Genomic DNA, 22,953 nt, shown 5'->3' with positions numbered 1-22,953 from the left:
TTAAATTTAATTAATGATACAAAAAATTCAACTACATTATATTAAAAATATGATAAAATTTAAATCTCTATTTACTTCAGTTTATCTTTCAAGTTGCAGAGAAAATGAGCAAAAAGGAAAATAAGGTAAATAATTATAACAATTTCCTTTTTATAACTTGTAATAGTTATATTTTAAGGTTTTAGACATTCAAAATAGAAAAAAAAAATTGTTTAGCTTTTTTTTTTTTGGTCATTTTAAGAGGGCATCTTATAAGGTGAAATGTTTTTTTATTTAAGAGATTTTATTTAATAAAAAACAAATTATTATATTTGACATATCATGAAAATGTAACTTTTTCATGAACATCGTATTCTCATAAAATAAGGTAATGTGATTCTCTTAATAAGGAGTGAAAAGTATACTTTCTCATGTTGTAGAAAGTAAAATAACATTTTCTTAGAAATTTTAATAACACTTTCTCATATATATATATATAAATATATTATTACAAATCCAACCGTCCAACGAAAAAAAATCAAACTATTCATAATTTTCTTTCGTTCTTTTTTTTAATACCGTGGCAAATTTCAAAATAAATAAAAATAGCCATCCAACGACTAAGCCCATTCCGTCCTTGTCCATTGATATTTGAGCCCGTGTTTTTTTACGGGCTCTAAACCTGTCTAACATGGCCCATGGAGGGTCCGAATCTTAACAATGACAAAAAGGGCCATAGCCCACAATTTCTTCCCCCAACTATCTCGGTCTCTCCCTCCCAAACTTCCAACTGTCAAACCTCCATTGACACCAAACAAAAGATCCGATCCTAATGAGGCAGCGATTCCGCACCATCTCATTGCCTCTCAATAGCCCGAGTCGACTCGCCACCTCATCGGTTCAACTCGGAGCTTCAGAAAAGGCAGCTCTCGGCCAGTATTAGGGCAACCGACAATCGGAGGAGAGGGAAAGAGAGGGATAGTGATGGCGGATCCGGCAGATACGCCACTTGGAAAAATGCTATTGGAGGAGATCACTCCGGTGGTTATGGTACTCTGCATTCCACTTGTAGGAGAATCTTGCCTTAAGAACGGCCTCTCCTTTATCCAAATGCTCTCCCCTTTCTGCGACTTTGCCAATATTGACGGTGAATAATTCAAAACTTTGTCTACGAAATTTCATACTTACATTTATACTTTTTTTCTGTATATGTACGTTGAATTTAAGGTGATTATTTTTTTTTTTTAACTTATCTGAATTTTGGTGGCAATGTCTGTACGGACGGCGAGTGATCAACCCTACAGGCTGCAGAAGTTCAAATTGCGGTTGTTTTATGCCTCGGATATTCGACAACCCAATCTCAAGGTAATTTCTATTGAGATTCTTGGTTTTGTAGCTTAATAATGTAGTGGCATTTTTTTTTTTTTTTAAGTAAGTGAAGATCACTGCAATTCATTTTGTATGAACTGGAATTGGTGGGAAATGAAAATTTGGTAATTAGGAACATAATCAAAAGCACTAGTAGGCTACTAGTTGAGTTCGAAGCTACTCAGAGCTATTTCAGTTTAAATATACCTGATATTGATTCTTGAGCTTTGATAAAGTATTTTAGTATTGGAATCTGTAATTTAATTGGTTCGATTGAGGGGGATTTATTGTACATTGCAAAATAAACAGATGATGAAAGTTGATGGGTTTTGGTTTAGTTGGAATAAAAGTTGGTTGGTTCCAGCTCAATAGTTTGTGTGCCATTTCAATCATGTGATAACTTTCATCTTCATTTTTTGGTGGTTCTTTCTGAAATAAATGTTGATCGCCTAGTTGGCAAGGGAGAGGCTAAAGCAGGTTATTACCCATGTGGGAGAGAAAGATTTTTCTGAAATGTCTTTAGACCCACCTCAAGTTAACGATCTTCTCTCTAGTAAGTTATGTTTGATTTTGATATTTTTAGTGGGTATCATTTATGTACATTATGTTGTAATTTTTATTAGCAATTTGTTTCCTGTGGCTAGTTTTTCATTTTTAATATGTTATTGAGATTGTCTGATTTTGTAACATGCCCTTTCTTTTGTAGTTTTATTAAAACTTCACCTAGCTGCTTTGATTTATATATGGTGAATGTTTTCTGCAGGGCCTGAATCTGAAATTTTACCATCATGGTTTCAGATTTTTAACAAAGTGCTTGCTTGTACGAACCTTGTCTTTTTCAGACCATGAAGCTTTTGATCATCATGTGGCATGTAAGCTTTGGAAATTTATTGGACACCTTTCTTTCTTTTTTCTCATTGCTATAATTGAGCTCTTCTAATCTTGTTCCTTCCACTTATGGGTTTCTTTAAAATGTTCATTCTAGACACCATATTACATTCACTTGTTGTTTGTTTTTCCAAAATGATTTGCAGGCCTTTTGGTTGTTTCTTCAAAGGATGATGAACCCATAAACAGATTTGTAGACCTCTTTAACACCAGCAAATTACCTTCTCTTCTCAATGATGGTGCAATGGACCCAAAGATTTTGAAGCATTACTTACTTGTGCATGATAATCAAGATGGTGCTTCAGAGAAGTATGCGACATTTTCTCATCTTGCTATGTTTGAAATTATTAAGTGCAATAAGCATGAGTGCTTGACAACAATGCTATTAAACTCTGCTCTATAATTTCAGAAGGACATGCATGCCTGTCTGCGTTTAACTTTTATTTTTCTGTTTTAAGTTGATGCAGCAATGTGAAGATATATATATTTTTTCTTACATTTCTTACTAGAACATGTAAAGGGCTGCATGAAGGCTTGGAAGAATATTTAAGCAGCACCTAATTGAATATATTAGATTACCAACCAGCTGTACGTATTACAAAATGAGACCAAGTGGGGAATAAGCAAGAACCTGGAGGTTCCCATCATGCATGAAGAAACCTAGTTGATAGAAGAATCCTACATTACTTGGAATAAGACAAATGATTCTGGTAAAAATCCTCAAAGAAGCTGTAGGAAATAGAACACCATTATGTAAAAATTAAAACAGATTGAGCTTTTGTTTAGGCTGGGGAAGCCCAAGTTCAGACCAAAATTTCTTTCACCTTATGCCAATCAGGATTTTATCATATGTTCTACTTGGTTGTGGGATGGTTTTGATGATATGATTACTAAAAAAGAAGCTAAAGATCTGATATGGATTGAATAATGATATCATGTATATTTCAGTTAATTAAGGTGGATGCCATGTGAGGAAAGTGAATACATGATAAGATCTGAATTGCAGCTAGTTGAAACTTGCTTTAATTTCTTTTTTGTTCGCAGGGCTACTAAACTTTTGACTGAGATGAGAAGTACATTTGACCAAAATGACTGTCAATTACTTTGCATTAATTCTTCTCAAGATGGGCAGCTCCATCATCAAGATAACCCTTGGGCTCCATTTGTAAATTACTCGGCCTTGAAGGATTATTATCTTTCAGTTATTTACTTGTTCGTAGGAAAATATTTGGTGAATCTTATGTTGGTTCAAGCTACGAACTAAAGTTTTTGATAAAGTCAGCCTAATGGTGTAATTCATGTGTTTTTGTGACAGAAATCTGATGCTTTACTAACCGAACATCTTGGTTGTTTCCTCAATTTTGATGACTTAAATGAGGTAACTTTTTCAACAACTTGATCTGATATTCTTGATACTTTTGTTTGTCATTCTCCTTATGCTTGCATAATCTGGGAACAGATAAAAGTCTCTTGCAAGAATTATCATCTAAGCACATCATTCCTTACATGGAACAAAGGATACATGTGTTGAACCAACAGGTATTTTAACTCCCAAAATTTGTTCCCTGTGTTCATATCCGAATTCCAATGTATTTTTTTTAATTTTTTATTTCTTAATTACTTTTTCATGTTCTTATTCCTCTTTATGTTTCATAGTAAAATTAGGTTTCTGCTACAAGAAAAGGTTTTAGGAATCAAATTAAAAACTTATGGTGGAGGAAGGGAAAAGAAGATGCATTTGATACCCCAAATGGTCCTGTGTAAGTGTTGCTGTTCATTCATTGAAATTCAAGTTTGTTTCTCATTTCTTTTTGAGCTATCCTAATTTGATTTTATTTTCTCTGTTCATAGGTATACCTTTAACTCAATTGAGTCTCAGATTAGAATTTCAGGTGACTATGCATTCATGTTACGAGACTATGAACTTGCACTATCGAACTATCACCTAATTTCCACTGATTACAAGCTTGATAAAGCCTGGCAGTGCTATGCTGGTGTACAGGTTCCTTCAAATGTTTTTTTTTTTTTTTTATATATAAAATATACCATTTTTCTCTTCTCTTTATGTTCATCCTCCACTTTAGTTTATTTTTCTTTTCGTTGGGTTGGGTTGTGTTTCATGTGAATGGTTTGCATCTTCAAATTAAAGGAGAGTACAGGTTTCTATTCATTCTCATTGACATAGATCTCATGAAAACTTTCTACTATTTATTTGGGCTTGCTTCTGGGGTTATTGTGCCTATTTCCAATCTTATTATGTCTTGTTCATTTTTTCAGGAGATGATGGGGCTTACATAATTCATGCTTGATCAATCAAGAAAAGAAGCAGAATATTGCATGGAAAATGCATTTAATACTTATTTAGTATGTATAGTTCTTGGCTCCTTCCTTATTTTCGTGTAATTATTTTAGGCTTTAAAACTGAATATATTTTGTCACATACAGTTTTATGGGAATTTTATTAGTAGCTTCCCTCCAAGTACCTTTATTTTCTACAACGTGATCCATATCATGGAATCCATTGATTTTTAAGCTGAAGAAGAAAATTGATTCATTGATTGATGACTATTTGAAAAATAGAAACTGTAAAATTTAAGTGAATAATTCTAGATATCATCATTTTTTGCTTTATGTTCAAATGACCTCCTGTTTGATATGGCCATTTCTGCCTCAAATTATCAAGATATCTTTAATATCCATTTTGCTATAGTTAGCATCGGTTCTTGCTCTTGGATGAACAGTTAGGCCTGAACCTTGAATGAGATATCTGTGTCTGTTGAGATTGAAGAAGTTATTATGTGAATGACATAGGACAAATTTGGTAAAGTCTTCTACATATGATTTTCTGGTGGATGGAGATTGATGGCTTGTAATAGCTTGGTCAGATAAATGTTGTTTTTTTCATAAGCCAAGGGTAAACTTAATGGGTTCTCCAACAGTTTAGAAATCCCCTTGGCACTACGACAATGTCCTTCATTGTTGTTACCTCATATACTGGTCCAATGGTTAACATGTAAAGGACTTATGACCCTCGGATGTTTTGGGAATTTTTCTTTTGCTAGAATGAGCTAAGTTTATATTGGTTTGTATAAGTAATTAGGATTGGTTGTGGTGATAACTAGGAATGGCTGATATCAAATGAACTTTCATATGTAGCAAATTCCAATAAAGTGTTAACGTCTACCATTGTGATTTTTATTTTTCCTTTATTTATTCAATTCATGCAGAAGCTTGGATCTTTTGGTCAACAAAATGCTACCAGATGTGGTCTTTGGTGGGTAGAGATGCTGAAGACAGGAGATCAGATTAAAGAAGCTGTCACTGTTTATTTCCACATTTGTGGTGAGGTAATGTTCTATTTCCTGGGAATTGCTTTGGGTGAGTTCGTATTATCTGTTGCTCACAACCATTTTTTGTTTTTCCCCTTAGGATCCTTTACATTTGGCTGTGATGCTCGAGCAAGCATCTTTTTGTTACTTGTTATCAAAACAAGTAATGCTGCATAAATATGGGTTTCATCTTGTTCTCTCTAGTGATCATTATAAAAAATGTGATCAGGTATCCAAATCCCTCAAGTATTGCGATAATATATCAAGTCCTCTCTCTTCTAATATTTTACAATTTTTTCTTCTTCAGATTAAACACACGATTTGCACATATAGAAGTGATATTTCTGTTTATAAAGGAACCACGTGGAACCTTATCAAAGATCATGTTCATTTCCACATTGGACAGTAAGCTACATATACAGTGCAGCTGGATCGTATACGAATTTAATGGTTGCAGGATTTTTATTGTGGAATATAGCTAATAAAACTTGCTTGACATAGGTGGTATGCTTTTCTTGGCATATATGATGTTGCTGTCACTCATATGTTGGAGGTCTTGGTGAGTAGTCATCAGTCAAAGACAACACAGGAGCTATTTCTGATAGATTTTCTTCAGATTGTCCAGGTGAATCAGAAGTTACTAATTTGATTTCCTTTGTGCTTGGTAGACCAAGGAAAGCAAAAATAAAATAGGATCTTGTTAGATTGTACAAAATCTACCTATACTTTGAAAAGTGAGTTTGTCTAATTAGTTTGTCATATACAAGTTTAATAGGGTTGTCTAATTTTTTTTTTTTTTTTGGGATGATATAGAAAACTGGGAAGACATTTGAGGTGTTGAAACCTCAGTTGCCTGTTATCAACATTTCCTCACTTAAGGTCATTTTTGAAGATCATCGAACGAATGCGTCTGCTGCAGCTGTAAGTTGAATTATTTTTTGTTGTTATCTGGAATTGTGATTTTTTGGTTCAATGTTCTTGAAGATGCCTCTTTCTAGCTCTTGACTTTCCCCCCTGTTCTTATGTCACTGTTAATTGATGGATTATGCATGCATGCTAAAGTACACATTTCATCTATATATAAAAGTGTGAACTTTAAAAGTATTAAAAGTGAACGACATAAATACCCTTATAAATTTTAGGAAATAACAAAATTAACTTTAAATCTATATATAAAAGTATGAACTCTAAAAGTATTAAAAGTGAACGACATAAATACCTTTATAAATTTTAAGAAACAACAAAGTTAACTTTAAATTTCTAGCATTTTTAATTTATTTAATAAAGATTATTTGTCATTAAATATATAACTTTTATTAGTTAGTTATTTAAATTTAAATCTAAAAATGTTAAAAATAAATAACATAAATACCTTTATAAATTTTAAAAAATAAAAAATTTATATTTCAATTTTTAGCATTATTTATTTATTTAATAATGATTATTTGACATTAAATTTATAGCTTTTTATTCATTATTTATTTAAATTTAAATCAGTCAAAAATTTACAAATAAAATTTATAGCAAATTAAACTATATTAAAAATTTATTTGTGGGATATGGTGGATTTGTTGTCCAAAATTAACTCAAATTAACTCTCATATTTATTTTTAGAATTTTTTTTTTAATTTCATAAATAATAATTCAATCAAATTCATATAAAATACATTTCTCATCCTATGGCCTATGGCATAGTATGAGTTCGTGATTTTGAATGAAATATAGACAAAATCTTTTCTCTATTTCTCAATTACTAATTGTTTTAGTTTAAATTATTAGACCATAATATGTATGCCATCAAAACATTTAAACTTTATCTTAAGTAAAGCATATAATTTTTCATTTTTAAAATACAATCTAATTTACTCTTTATCTTTTTTAATGGTATATATGATGAGTCCTTAAATATATTTATATTTTTTATTTATTTAAGTTAGATTAATTAAAATTAAAGTTCATATAAAATTATAAATTAAAATTATCAAAAATTATTGAAAAAGAGTAATACACGTACTATGGTAAGTTTATATGTTTGTTTTTTTTTTTTTATGATAAATATACATTTATATGTTCAATGATTGCAATGCTGATTATAATATTTCTAATCACTCTATGCAATCACATTTTAACATTACAATGCTTAAATAAATCTTTACCTTATGCATATAATCTCATGTACTCTTGAATTGTTACTAAACTTAGTTTTTATTTTATCTTTTATAGATTGATTCTATACTACACCCAAGTTAATTTTGATCTATCTTTATTTTTTTATATGTAATTTCAAATATTTAGTACTTAAGATTTTTTATGAAACCAAATACAATATTGTTAAGAAACATTAATGTTGAAGAAAGAAATTCTTTAATATACTGTTAGTTGAGTTTTTTTATTTTCATAAGTGGGTTAAGAAATTAACCCATCACTCAATTTTTTTTTCAATTAGTTTTTTTTAATATACTCTAAAGCCTAAAAAATATATATCATGCTGCTAACTTCATTTGTGAAATTTAAAAATAATATTATCAATATATTTTATGATTTTTTCTTGAAAAATATAAATTTATTTTTTTCAATTAATTATACTCTAACATATTTTTGTGTTTTGATAGTAAAAAATATTGATTAATTGTATGTGTTTTGTTGGATGATCAAAGTATTGTTAGCTCTCTAACTAATTATTATATTCTTTGAAACATTAATGTTATAGTTCACTTCATTTTATTTGTTTATATACTTAGGTCATATTTGATATACAAAATTATGAGAACATAGGATAAGATAATATTATAAATAAGATTAGATTAAATAATATAATCAAATTTTGTGTTTGATGTATACAAAGATTATGATAGGATAATTTATTTATTTGTCAAAATTATCCTTCCTCAAAATTTATAAAATTTAAATTATTGATATAATTTTTAAAAGTATAATTGGATATATAAGTTTAATCTCATGGATTAAAAATAATCTTCTTCATTTTGAGAGGATTGAATAATCCTATGCCAAGAGGATATTAATTCTCCTCGCAATCCCTATCCCTTTCATTAGATACAAATCAAATATGATATAAAATGATTATCATCTTATCCTATTAATAATTCTATGCATCAAACATGGCCTTAAAGTATATAATTATTGATTTAATTCTTATCATGAAAATATCCAGTTAATAATTATTTGTACTTTTATAACTGTGTTTATTATACATAAATACATATATCATTTATGATATATACATGAAAAAAATATGAACTACAAACAATATTAAAATTGATTTTTTAATTTGGTAGACTCCTATTAATAATACATTGCATGCCAATCATGCATATTTAACTAATTCTTCAATTCATAAAGAATGGAAGACTTATAATTGAACTCATTAGTCACGTTATAAAAAATTTGAAGTATGAGGTTGTGGAATAAAACATATCTATTTATATAGTCTTACAATTAAAATAAAAAATTAACTCGGTTGATAAAATAACATTATATATATATATATATATGTATATATACAAAAACAAGATAAATGAATCAATTAATATTTCATATAGATCCTCAGATTACTAAATTAGTCTTTTTATTACTCAGTTGATCAATATATCATAATATGTATGAAAATGATTAAAAAAATGTATTAGATTATAGATGATATCATGACCTTAAATTTTTTTTAATTAATGTACAAAAAGTGCCCTATTTGGAATTGAGCTAACTTTACTATAAATAATTATTTAAATTTTAGCTAAAAATTTAGAAAACTGACAAACATGTGCATACTTTAGATTTTATTACCTATTTTGAATGGAAGATTTTATAATTAAGAAGATGTTTCATATATATCTATATTATATATAATATGTGATAATTTACCAAATTATCTCTACTTATTTCTATTTAATTGTTTTAGCAAATTAAAATATTGTCTACTTTTTATTTATTTTCTTATTAAAATAGTTTTTATTGATTAAGTCATTCATGTTCCACTTAAAGTAAGCAATACGGTTAGAAGATTTAAAATAATTTTTCTACAAATGAATATTTTAGTGTTTGCAATACGTTATGTCTATTAATATGTTTTACACAATTAAATTAACTATAGAAGATTTAGTGTTAAATAAATTATAACATAATAGTAAATATATAATATTCCCTCTGTCCTATTTTCTTTGTACATCTTTTCTTTTTTTTTTTTATGTCCCAAAATTTTGTCTTATTTTTTGTTTTAAATATCTAAACTCTTACATTTTATATTTTAAATTATTTTTTATGATTGTTTTTTTTTCTTTTTAACATTAAAAATCATAAAACTTTAATTTGATAAAAAAATTAATTTAATATTAAATATATTAAAGTTAAAATTTTTTTCTTAAACTATGTAAAAATCATCACAAGACAAACAAATAAAGACAGAGAGAGTAATATAGTAGCAAATTATTGATAATTTTGTTATAAATTAGTGACAATTTAGACAAAACCAGTAATAACTTTATAATAAATCAATGATAACTATATATTAAATTATGGATAACTTATTAGTAAATTATTAATAACATAATAGTAAATAAATAATAATTTAATAGTAAATAATTGATAAGATAGATGTATGTCAGTGAAACATAATAATAAAATACATGATAATATAATAGTAAATAACAAATAACTTAATAGTAAATTATTTATATATAATTGTAAAAACATAAAAATATAGTAGTAAATTAAGGATAATTTAATAAAAATAAGTGATAACTTAATAGTAAATCAATAATAACATAGTAATAAATTAACAATAAGTTAATAGTAAATAAGATTCAATTTAATACTTCCTCTATTCCAGTAAAATTATCACGTTTTTATTTTTGTTGGTAAATTTTTTTAACTTTAATAACTTATTATTTTATATTTATTATTGATAAAAATATGAATATATATATTTTAAAAACTTTAAATGAAGTGATTTCTAAATATATGTTTTATAAAATTTAATTTATTAAAATATTTAAAATAATAGATATCAAAATTAAAAAATTTTAACAAAAGAAAGTCAACTGGGATAGATAAAAGGAGTAATAATTAATTGATAAATTTAACGGTAAATCATAAATAACTTAATAATAAATTAATGATAATTTAGTAGTAAATAATTTAAAACTTAGTAGTAATTAATAATTAAAAATTAAAAATAAATCAATATAACTTAATAGTAACTATTGATAAATTAATAGTTAATCAATGATAATTTAGCATAGTAAATTAATGATAACTTAATAATATATCAATAATAATTTAATAGTAAATAATTGATAACTTATTAGTAAATTAATGATAACTTAATAATATATCAATAATAATTTAATAGTAAATAATTGATAACTTATTAGTAAATTAATAATAATATAATAATAAATACATAATAATTTAATAGTAAATGCATAATAATTTAATAGTTAATTATTGATAATTTAGTAGTAAATCAATGAAAACTTAATAGTAAGTTACTAATAACTTAATAGTAAATCTATTTTAGTTTAATAGTAATTAAATTATAAACTTAACAGTAAATCATAAATAACTTAGCAATAAATCAATAATAATTTAGTAGTTAATTACTAAAACTCAGTAGCAAATCAATGATAACATAATAGCAAATGCATAATAGTATGTAGTAAATTGTTGATAATTTAATAGTAAATTATTGATGATTTAGTAGTAAATCGCTAATAACGTCATAGTAAATCATTGATAACTTAGCTGTAAATTAGTAATAATTTAGTTATAAATTAATGATAATTTAACTGTAAATTAGTTAATTATTAATAACTTTATAGTAAATTATAAAAAACTTCATAGTAAATTAATAATAACTTTATAATAAATTATCTATAACTTAATAGTAAATTATCAATAATTTAGTAGTAAATTATTTATAAGTTAATAGTAAATCATCTATAACTTAGTGATAAATTAATGATAATTTAGTTGTAAATCAATGATAAAATAATAATATGTAATTGATAACTTATTTTTTAATTAGTGATAGCATTTTTTTATACATGGAGTTACCAATGATTGAACCTTGGTTACTAAAAAGACCAAAGCTAGAATTTTCATCATTAGGAACTATAATAAACCTACCATGAACCTATTCATTAAAAATATTTCGTAAAAAAATTTTAAATTTGAATGAAACAATGATGTTATTATATAAAATGAAAATTATCTTATATAATGTAATTTATTGATAAATTAATAATAAATAAAAAATAACTTAGTAGTAATTCAATTGATAACTTAGTAGTAAATAATTAATAACTTAATAGCTAATTATTAAATTGTTAGTAATAGATCAATGGTAATTAGTAAATGCATAATACTATAGTAGTAAATCATTGAATTTAGTAGTAAATCACCAATAACATACTAATAAATCACTTATAATTTAGTTGTATATCAATGATAATTTAGTAGTAAAAAATTAATTAATTATTGATAATTTTATAGTAAATCTTTGATAATTTAATAATAAATTACTAATAACATAGTAATAAATCTATGATAACTTAGTCAATTGGTGATAAATTTTTTTATACCTGAAGTTTTTAAAGATTAAACTCTGGTTACCAACCAAAGTGAAGTCAAAACGTAGTAATAAATTAGTTATAATAAACTTAATCGAATTTGTCGATAACTTAATGATAAATCAGTTATAATTTAATTATAAATTAGTGATAACAATAAATTAATGATAACTTATAATAAATCAATTTCAACTTAGTAGTAAAATATGAATCACTTAATACTAAATTATTCATATTTTAATAGTAAATTAGTGATATAACTTAGTAATAAATCATCGATAATATATAATAATAAATCATTACTAACTTAGTAATTTTTTTGTTTTTGTTTTGGTTGAATATTGATATAGATCTATATATATATATTTAATTTGTGTAACATATTTGATTTATTTAAAAAATTATATTTATTGCCATTTAATACTAAGGTATTGAATTATAAATATTTTTGGATATTATACACATATATAAATAATTAAAACAATATTTATGTACCAATTACTATAACAATATAATTTTATTGAAAAAAAATCAATTTTTGAAGTAAAAATTTGGAACGACTTTATCTAAATTTATATGTCATTAATTGTCTACTTGATAATAAATTAATAGTAACTAGATTAACGCTATATTTTTACTAAAAATAAATTATTGTGTTATGTGATAAGTTTTATAACACTAGCGGCAACTATAAAAAAATTATTGGCTTTAAAGATATTTTTAAAATGAAAGAAAGAAATAATGAATTTAAACTTATTAAACAATACCATAGAAAAAATATCTGTAAGTTATTTTATCAAGTACATAATATTTGAAATTAAAATATATGATTTAATAATACTAATAATAATATGAATTCTATAAATTATATTTTTATAACAATATCGGTTAAATGATGAATTTTTTGTATGACTTATCCTAGATATATAATTAAGTGTTCGTTGAATAAAAAAATTACTCCATTTTAATTAAAAAAGAGTTCAAATATTAAAACTATATTCATTATCAATTTTAAAGTCTAAGATTTAAAACATAGTTTACTTACAAAATATAATAATATCTTTTGATATTTATCTAAAATAGGTCATTTCTTAGTAATTTTAGATTTATTATATTTCATTATTTAACAAACAATAATAATATTGAACCAAAGTTAATTGAAAAAAATATTTCAATATTTAAAAAACAATATAAAAAAACTATTTGATTATGATAAAATATACCTTTAAGTAAAGTGTGTTATTTAAACTCTTATTATAACATATTTTAGTAAGTTATGTATATTTAGTGGTTTTTTAAAAAATCAATAGTCGATATTAAAAGTAATTTTAGTTAATATTTCTTGTAAATACATAAATAAACATCATTGATGATTATATCGAAATATTAATGGTTCTTGATTGCTTCAAATCTTTTGTTTTAAATATGTTTATAAATTAATATTTTTTAATTAGTAAAATTCATGTAAGTATGCATTTTTTACTATAAAATGAAACTACAAAATGATTTATATTTCATAAATAAGTACATATCAAAAACAAAAGTAAGTGATCATGAAAAAGAAAACGTTATATATTTACTTTATTTCAAGCAACAAAAACTTTATAAGAATATGGTTTCAAATCAAAATAAATAATTTAAATTTTCAATAGCAAATAGATGAAAAGCAAGAGTTTAAATGAGTTCATTAATGATAGATTACCTTAAAAAAATTTTAAATTGAAAATAAAAATCCGCTAAAAAAGAAGTTAAAAGAAAAAGTCGAAAAAAAGCATAAAATAGAGAAGAAAGGAAAGTAAAAAATCCAATTTGATTGTGATAGAAGACAATTCTCTAAAAAAATTAAAAAAAAAGAAAAAAATACAAAAAAGAATGAAAATGATGACCTAAAACCAAAAGACTTAAAAGAAAAGTTCTAAAAAAAAAGTCAAAGTAGAGAAAGATTAAATATTTATTCTTTATTGGAATTTTAATTTAATTTTTGTTATATTTATTTTTTTCAAACTTAAATTTATATTTTCAATTTAATTTAGTATGATGATGGTTATTTCAATTTTATTACTATAAAAGTATTAAAACTATTTTAAAATATTAGAATTATAATTTGGTTAACAATTATGTGCATAGCACGTGAAAGAAAACTAGTATTTATTAAAAAGTGATCAGGTTGATGTCGGATTATGGATCACGTTTAGAGCTATCTTCTCATATAAGCAAAGAAAACTGGATTAAAGGATGATCTATATACAGTAAAATACTAAAATTTATTAACAAGTGATTGCTGAACATGTTGGAGCTCATATGGTTTTTAGTTTAGTTTTTGTTCATGATTGTGATTTTTGTGCATGGAATTACTGAAGTCAATGTTTAAACATAAACCACATATACTTCCTCATAGACTTGGCAATTTGTGTATCTGTGTTATGTTTGTTTTGTGTAAAACACGAAAATTACCATGTTAAAATTCGTATCGACACGCCAAACACAAAACACATTTTTGGCTTTTGCCAAAGCCCTATATGGTTTTTGCTAAAATTTAAACCTTGTCCTTTTTCGTATCGTTTTCATGTTGTGTCACCGTGTCATGTTTAAAATTGTCATGTCTACTTCTCTGTGGTTCATTGATATGCTTAATGAATATGTTTCCAAAGTGGTTTAGATTATTTGTGGATGATGTCATTGTTGTTTCTATTTTTTTCTCAGGCTACTATCAGGGAAAGCATATGGCGTTCACTGGAGGAGGACATGATCCCATCATTGTCTACTGCCAGGTCCAGCTGGCTGGATTTACGATCAAAGCCTATGCCAAAAAAGTATAAAGAATCAAATATTTGTGTGGCAGGAGGTATGAAGGTGTTAGTACATTTCATAATGTTAATAATTGTTTTCAAGGACAAAGAAATGTTCACATTCTGACTTAGAATTCTGTCAAGTCAAATGCTTTGGTTTTTGGTTGATGACTGGTTTAAATTCAGCTACTTTTTTAGCAACAAAGCATTCTATAGTTATGAGCTTGTGAGGTCAGCTTCATAGTTTATTGTTTCTTAGCTAACTGGATAGGCCAAAACTTGAACCAAGATAAGGCCTAATACCATGTACTGCAAAAATTTGTGCCCAAGGTCCTCATTGCCTTATGCTGATTCTATTCTACAACTTTATCCTGTCTGTTTTATTGGTGATTAATCTGCAAAATATCTAGATCACCTTCTTTGCAGCTGCAGACTTTCAGCCTACTTGGTCCTTAATTTCATATTCTTTGTGCTATGATAAACATCTAGACGAAGTTCCTTCGGGAGATCTCATTCTTTTCATTTTTTGTTTTTTCCTAATTGGATACTTTCTACAACATGAGGCAACCACCCCAATTCTATACCGAATTTCACTCCAATGCCTAGAATTAAACTAAAAACCCCAAACTTCTTTCTAGCAGAGATACAAGTTCCACTATGCAAGACAATGTTTTGCTGATTCTATTTAAATCATTGAAATGTATATTAGACAATATATATAGTGAAAACATATTTTTTGTTTCACTTAACAGTGATTCATTTTCAAAATACATATAAAAACTTTCCAGTAATATAAAAGGTGAATGATATCTAGTGGATGTATATTCTTTTTATTAATTTCAAATAGAACACAATTTTGGCTGAACTTTCAAAGGGTCACTGGTACCGTAGGCATAAAAGAGATATAAAAGGCTGTACTGAAGTAACTAATAAGCAAGCTTATTGAGCCTTTTGGGACATGCTAGATCAGAGAATGGCAGTCTAAAGCTCTGAGGCATTGTGGTCACAAATGGGTGAGAAGTTTTTAAATTGAAAGGGGACAAAAATGCATGCTTTGCGTGATTCTTGGAGGGACATGTTGGTGAAGTTCGTCAATTTAAGGAAAAATATTTTCCTTGGTTGTGCTCATTTTTGTTCTCTTGTTCTATTAATTTTTAGAAATGGCTATGCAACTGTCTTAACTGGATGCGGCCTTGGAGGCCTAGTTTATTGTGATTGGGAAGGGAGAATGACAACCAATTTTTCATTTCTTGCTGCCATACTTAGCTGCATTATTGATCTCTTGGTTTTTTTGTCTGGCTATTGCTATTAGTTAACTTGTATATAGCCAACCATTGCCATGCAAACATATAGGACGGCTTTTTTTTTGTGGTAATTTGGTGTCAGCAACAAAAGGTGGGTTCCTTTTTAAAGTTTATAGTGTTATTCTGCTCATTTTACTCTAGAAGATTTATCTGCTACATCCTACACGTTCATATACCTGTGAAAAGGGATTTTTTTTTTTAAGAGATTGGTGACCGGGCTCTTTTTAATCTTTGGATTATAACATGATATTATGATTTTAAAGTAGAAAGTACAAAACTGATTCATATATTCTACACGAGCATATATTCTTTGTGTTGGCAACAAAGCTATTGGCAGTGAATGAGAATTTTCAAGGATTTATAATTCAATTCACATGCCATTTACTAATCCTTTCCTAACATAGCATCAAGGCTTTCGCTTTCCTAGGAAGGAATTTTAGATTCAACGTCTACTTAATTGAAATCTCAAACTTAAACCATTAGAAATGTAAAATGCCATTTAATAGATATCAAAAAGAAGGTGCAAAAGGTGTACTTTGTTGTTACATTGATGGATCTTTTTGATACATTCTTCTTCATCTGCTTGCAGAAGCAATAAAAATGGATGTTGAATTTAAAAACCCTCTGCAAATCCCTATTTCCATCTCAAATGTTTCTTTGATATGTGAACTTTCTGCAAATCCTGAAGAAATGAACTCCGGCAAGTTGTCAAAGTCTTTTATCTTTTTCCTTTGGGCTTTATTCCTTTCTTTAACTTATGTATAATGTTGATTAAAATTGGTTTATCAATGTATCAATTACCATGCAGATTCAAATAGTTCAAACATTGAGCTCCAGAATGATGAAAACAAAAGATCAACCTCCACTGGGTATGTGTAGCGGTGTGTGTCTATAAATATATATATTTGTTTGTATGTATGCTTGTATGTATTTATGTATTTACAATTATTTTCTGGTCAGGAGGTTCCAATATGTCCTTGATGTACCATATACAACTGCTGATATAGGTGTTTGCATGATGAAAGCAGCAATATTAACTCATCTTTGATTTTATCTGAGGTTGACTTTTCATTGGAAGCGGGTGAAAGGACCTTGGTGCATATTTTACTGGAATACTTGAATAAATTATAGATTGGAGTGTTAGTATGAATTGTCATCTACTATTAAAATTATATTTGTGAAGATCTCTGAAAGTTTAATTTGGTTTTATAGACTGTTATAGACTTAACAGTTTTATGTAGGAAAGTGAAATCATGAGGAAGAACATTAATATCTCCTAATTGATATTCTTATCCAGATGTAGCTTAATTAAAATACTTTTTCGTTAGTAACCTTAATTTTCTGAACTTTTATTTGCTAAATCTTATTTTCAGTTGTAACTAATTGTTACTCCCAGAGTAGAAGGCATTCTGAAAATTGTTGGTGTTAAATGGAAATTGTCTAGTTCAGTAGTAGGTTTTCATAATTTTGAGTCTAACTCTGTGCACAAAAGAGTTGCCAAGGGAAGAAGGAAAGCTAAGCATTCTCCTAGCAATGACTTGAAGTTTATAGTGATTAAGGTGCATGTGTTTCCTCTGAACCTGCTTTTATTGTGGTCTCCCTTGCTCTCTCTCCCTTGTGGAACTGCATCTAACTGACACTGCTTTTTGATGAATGTCTAGAGTCTACCCAAGCTTGTGGGTTTTATTCATTCTTTACCTGAAAATTCATACGTGGGAGACTTGAGGCATCTTGTGTTGGAGTAAATAACCAATCAAAATTTCCTGTCAAGGTATGGTTTCCTTTTACTCATTTTATTGTTATAATCTTTACTATATTGCTGCTGACTGAGTTAGTATCAGCCAACTTTGTCTCATTTTTAAAAACTCAATCTGCATCTTGATCTTGATCTTGTATTTGTATTGGTTTTATTTTCCTAGAGTAAGTAAAGCTAGCTGAGACATCAAGTTGATGAAGGTGGGTCATTGATCTGACTATGGTCAATGGTTGAACCACAGAGTTATATAATGTGGTTATCTACTATGTTTAGTTTTCAAACAGTGAAAATGTGTTTGTAAAGATCAGTATGCCCATATAATTTATGTTGCTTAAACTTTACAAATAATTTAAAGCATAGATGAAAATTGGTTTGACAGTCAGGATCTTCACTAGGTTTTGTCAAAAACATATGCACTTAGTCAGATTGGTTGGGCCTTAGGTTGGTCCACCCTCAAGTGAAACCTGAGCTTGGCAGGGATTAGCTACTATGGTTTTGCTCATATATGGACGTTCATGCTTGTGCTGTGTGTCTTTTTTATTTAATAGATTAATCAATGGTTATTGGTTCTATAATGTGGGTTATTACAATGTTTTGACAGAATCTAAATATGAAGATCAGCAATCCTAGATTTCTAAATGCTGGGAATCAGCAGGAGTTGAATTATGACTTTCCTGCTTGCTTAGAAAAGAAGATGAATGTTGAGCGAAGTGGTGGGCTTGCTAATGTTAATAAAATGTTGCAGAATGTGTTTCACTGTCCTGAGGTTAGTTTGGAATGTTTCCCTGTGCATGCTTTATTGACAATTTACATCAAATTGGTAGCATCTCATCATTTTACATTTGTCTATGCTTCAGGACATATCAGTGCAGGAGGGAAAATCATTATCTTGGCCTCTTTGGTTTCATGCTGCTGTTCCTGGAAATATTTCTTTGTACATTACTATATATTACGAAATGGAAGATGTTTCAAGCATCATGAAATTTTGCACTCTACGCATGCATTACAATTTGCAGGTATGAAAAGGAAGAGGCTGAGGGTTCAAAGTTTGATTCTTTTTCCATATTATTCCCATTGGTAGCTTAAAATATGGATTGTTTCTTAATGAGTATTTATTTAGCTTTGTCTTTTGAAATTGATTTGTAAAGTAACAAGGGGAAAAGGTACAATCAACAACATTTTAATCTATTTATGGTAGAGCAATAATAATATGGGTCATACAAAAAGGTAAAGATGGAAAAGTGTGGAAAAACTAAGAAATAAAATTGTATGAAAAACTAAGAGTAAAACTAAATGTATATTGAAAAATTGCTCGTTAAGAATTATACAAGCACCTTAGCTTTATATACAACTAACTAGTGGGTAAACTAGGAAACTAAATCTTTCTAAAACTGATCCTATAATTTAGGGATTGTCTATCCTAATTTTTTGTCGTTAATTTTAGGAATATAAATACTTAATTCTAGAGATACAAATATAAATATATAAATTACAATATTACGATCAGTTGTAAATAAGTATTTCCCCACAAAAAGGAAAATGGTTGAAAGAGCAATATGTTGAGGCAAATTACAAGAAAATATCAAAGTTTAGTTGAGTAGAAATTATACAGAAGTTGAGTGCTATTTTCATGCATATAAATTTTTTATATTTAACTGATAGTGAGCTCATTACCACCCACTGCTTGTTAAAAAAATAAATTCTTAAAGTACTTAAAGTAGGATAATAAACTACTAATGTATGTCAGCTGATGGTAGTCAGGAACATTTCCTTAGAAAACTATTTATGTTTACCAATTATGTTTGAAGCAATTCTCCCCTTTTTGTTATCCAAATATCAGTTTACTTAGGGTGGTTTTTGGTGGATTCTTTTTCCCTTTTCTCCCTTTTTTCCTCCATTGGATAGGGGATGGGGATGGTGGGGTTTGAACTTCGAACTCCCACCTTATGTGTCTTCGTAAGCCTTCTTAACCACTAGGCTAAGAAGCTGAAGACCCTTATTTCCCTTTTGAACTGTTTATTAAAGAAGCAATTGTTATTTCAAATGGCCGTATGGGTGACACTTTGCTGGTCATATTTTTTTGTCTCTATATGTATTAATTGGTTACCTGGCCAATTCTGATATATTCTCTTCATCTTTGTTAGGTTTTACCATCATTGGATGTATCATTAGAACTTAGTCCTTTCCCATCAAGATTGCAAGAGTTCCTCTTGCGCATGGATGTTGTCAACAAGACTAGTTCTGAATGTTTCTAGTTTCATCAGTTGTCATCTATTGGGCAGCAGTGGGAAATCTCATTGCTTCAACCTGTTGATATCATCTTACCTTCTCAATCTTTATTTGCTGGTCAAGCTCTGTCGTGCTTCTTCATGCTTAAGGTTGGTACAACCATGAAAGGACTTGCACCTTGGATTATTCATCTGGTAAAATCTTGTGTACTTTTGAAGTGGAAGCATTTGTGCTTTTTTAATTTGTTCATCTAAGTTATGTTACTACTGGGATAGTTACATGTGCTAGCTATTATTAAGTGACTTTTCTTTTGTTGGGCTTTGTCCTGAGGGTGGGAGGGTGTTTGATCAAATGCCTTCCTGTTGGTTCTATGGGGCAGGATAATAACTTTAAATTATGATGTTGTACCTTTGAAACTGAGCCAACTTCAATGCCCATTGATAAAAACATAACATACAGTAAAAAGATCAGGCAAGGGTTAAATCTGGGGCTTGGTTTGTGATCCAGACTCGAGTAACATGATCTCTAACCTTGTAGATTGTGCATAAGTTGCAATTCTACCTTGCATTAGTCTATCAACCTTATCATCTTTTAGTGTTAGTAAGTATGCTATTGGTCACATATTAGCTTGTTAAAGGCTTGTTTTGTCATCGTGAATTCTTCTATTGCCAAAAAATATTTGTTTGTTTCTTTCAGCTTCACCAGTTGACATAAAATTATAATCTACTTTAATTTTCACTTTAGGATCGCAGGAGGTCATCAACTTCTGAAGACAGTATTCCTTCTCCTTCCCTTCAAAGTGATGTAAGATTGGGCCCTCTGGATAACAGTGAAGCCCTCTTTGATGTATCTAGTTCACCTTTGCCAGATTTCCACAATTGTGAGAGATCATACCAGGGAATGTCAAATCAGGTTGTTAACCTTCTTGCTCTTATCATGCTATTCGTATAACAATCAATTGTAATGTCTATCATTATGTTGATTACCATACATCATCAATACCATTACAGTCCAAATTCAGTTTATGTTGCTTCATATCTATATCACCATTTCATTCTTGACTCTCGAGCTTTTATTATTGATGATGATGATGATGATGATGTTTGCCTTTTTTGGATAACTAGATTTTTTTGGCCAATTTTGGATAATTAGATTGGAGTGGTTATTTGTTGATTCTTTGGATCTTTTAGTAGCCTGCTGATGCTTTCAGCTTTTATATTTTTCGTGGACCAGGGGTACGAACATAATGTTGATTTCATTTTCATCACTCAACTGCGGAGGGGTAATATTGATTCTGGTGCTCCTAATACACCCCTTTTCTTTTCCCATCATGCTTGTCATTGCAGGTAAAGACTCGGGCAACAGCAATAACTTTTAATGATGGATTAGTAGATACCACTTAGTCTGATGATTACTTTTTTTTTTTTTTTCTGTTAGATGGGCCTCGGACCATACAACATAACTTTCTCAGCTTCTTTATGTGAAGTAAACTTGAAGATGACTATAAACAACTCATCTGATGCCGTTGCATCTGTCCATATCAACACCTTTGAATCACCCAGTAGTTAACAGCCAATCGATTGATGCTACTGCATCTCAGTCAGGTCTCCCTCTGGAAAACCAAGCAGGGTGGTGTGATATTCCAGTAGTGAATGATATGAAAATCATCACCCCTGATGCTCTTGTAACGCGTTTTACAAAGTCAGTGTCCCTGGAAAGTGTTTCCCGGTTTATTTGGTCAGGGTCAAGCCCTACTAAACTCCTACTTCAACCTAGGTCGACCGCTGAAATTCCTCTTCAGATTTGTGTTTTTGCTCCGGGGATATATGATTTGTCAAACTATGTTTTGAATTGGAATCTTTTACCCATTAGTGATGAAGAAAATCAAGGAGAGGCCTCTGGAGTGTGCCAAGGATATCCCTATTTTCTTACTGTGCTTCAATCTGCTTGAAATGTTTGCTCATGTTCCCCGGTGACACGTGGTTGTAGTAATTTTGTAACTTTTACATGTAAATTACGGTGCCTAAAATGTATAATTCTTGGTATAATAGAAATTGAGAAAAGCTCAGTGAAGGTAGGAGATGAAACATTCGTTGTGGTCTCCAGGCAACAATAAGGGAGACCAAAAAAAAAAAAGAATTTATTTTGTTATTACTTCATGTAAATGAACTCAGAATTTTTTAATGGAGAAAATCAAATAACCCTTTATATAATCACAATTCCACCATTCAAGTTCAAAATGCATTCCATCTGTTCCCCTTGGTCACCTAAGTTAATACAAGTTGATGGTTTGAGGAATTACATTTCATAATTTTGGCCTCTGCCTGGTTTTTGGTGGAATAATTTCGTTTTCTTTTTTTTTTTTTGTTAGCTTTTGTATCTGATGAGTTAATTATTTTTATATTTTAGGTAGTTTATGGATGATTTTTTATTTTTTCATAAATTGGTGCTTCACCCTTTTTACTTTCATGGAGATGGAGACGTCATTCCAGTTAAATATGTTAGCAGCCAAACAATGCCAACACGGTTACATTGCATCCTAGAAACAAGGTTGCACAAAACAAACCCATGGTTTTAAACATGCTAATCCCAAGAAATCCATGCCTAAAACCTTATATATTTTATAAGAAAGAAAATATTGACCATGTCCTATGACATTGATTAAAATGATATTTAAGGAAAAAATATAATTAATGTATTATTTTTTCTTAAATAATATTTTAATTA

The 22,953-nt window shown here is 28.4% G+C and overlaps 1 pseudogene across 1 annotated transcript; it reads left to right on the top strand.

The window, feature by feature from the left end:
• Window positions 1-645: 645 nt before the first annotated feature.
• On the top strand, window positions 646-22,439 carry LOC111296132 (uncharacterized; annotated as a pseudogene). The gene is made up of 28 exons (XR_016326126.1): window positions 646-1,126; window positions 1,250-1,344; window positions 1,801-1,900; window positions 2,111-2,219; window positions 2,382-2,544; window positions 3,280-3,400; window positions 3,551-3,615; window positions 3,696-3,774; window positions 3,901-3,995; window positions 4,087-4,237; window positions 4,513-4,599; window positions 5,463-5,582; window positions 5,665-5,793; window positions 5,872-5,969; window positions 6,066-6,189; window positions 6,378-6,485; window positions 14,852-14,993; window positions 16,831-16,941; window positions 17,050-17,116; window positions 17,267-17,336; window positions 17,615-17,800; window positions 17,903-18,012; window positions 18,599-18,763; window positions 18,855-19,013; window positions 20,142-20,375; window positions 20,971-21,138; window positions 21,460-21,594; window positions 21,648-22,439. The product of XR_016326126.1 is annotated as an uncharacterized LOC111296132 (transcript).
• The last annotated feature ends 514 nt before the right edge of the window (window positions 22,440-22,953 follow it).

The sequence above is a fragment of the Durio zibethinus genome, chromosome 12 (assembly GCF_047325235.1).
Source record: "Durio zibethinus cultivar Kanyao isolate XHJ-2024 chromosome 12, ASM4732523v1, whole genome shotgun sequence".
NCBI lineage: Eukaryota > Viridiplantae > Streptophyta > Magnoliopsida > Malvales > Malvaceae > Durio > Durio zibethinus.
The sequence above is the reverse complement of the archived record's forward strand: the minus strand, read 5'-3'. Positions and strand labels throughout refer to the sequence as shown.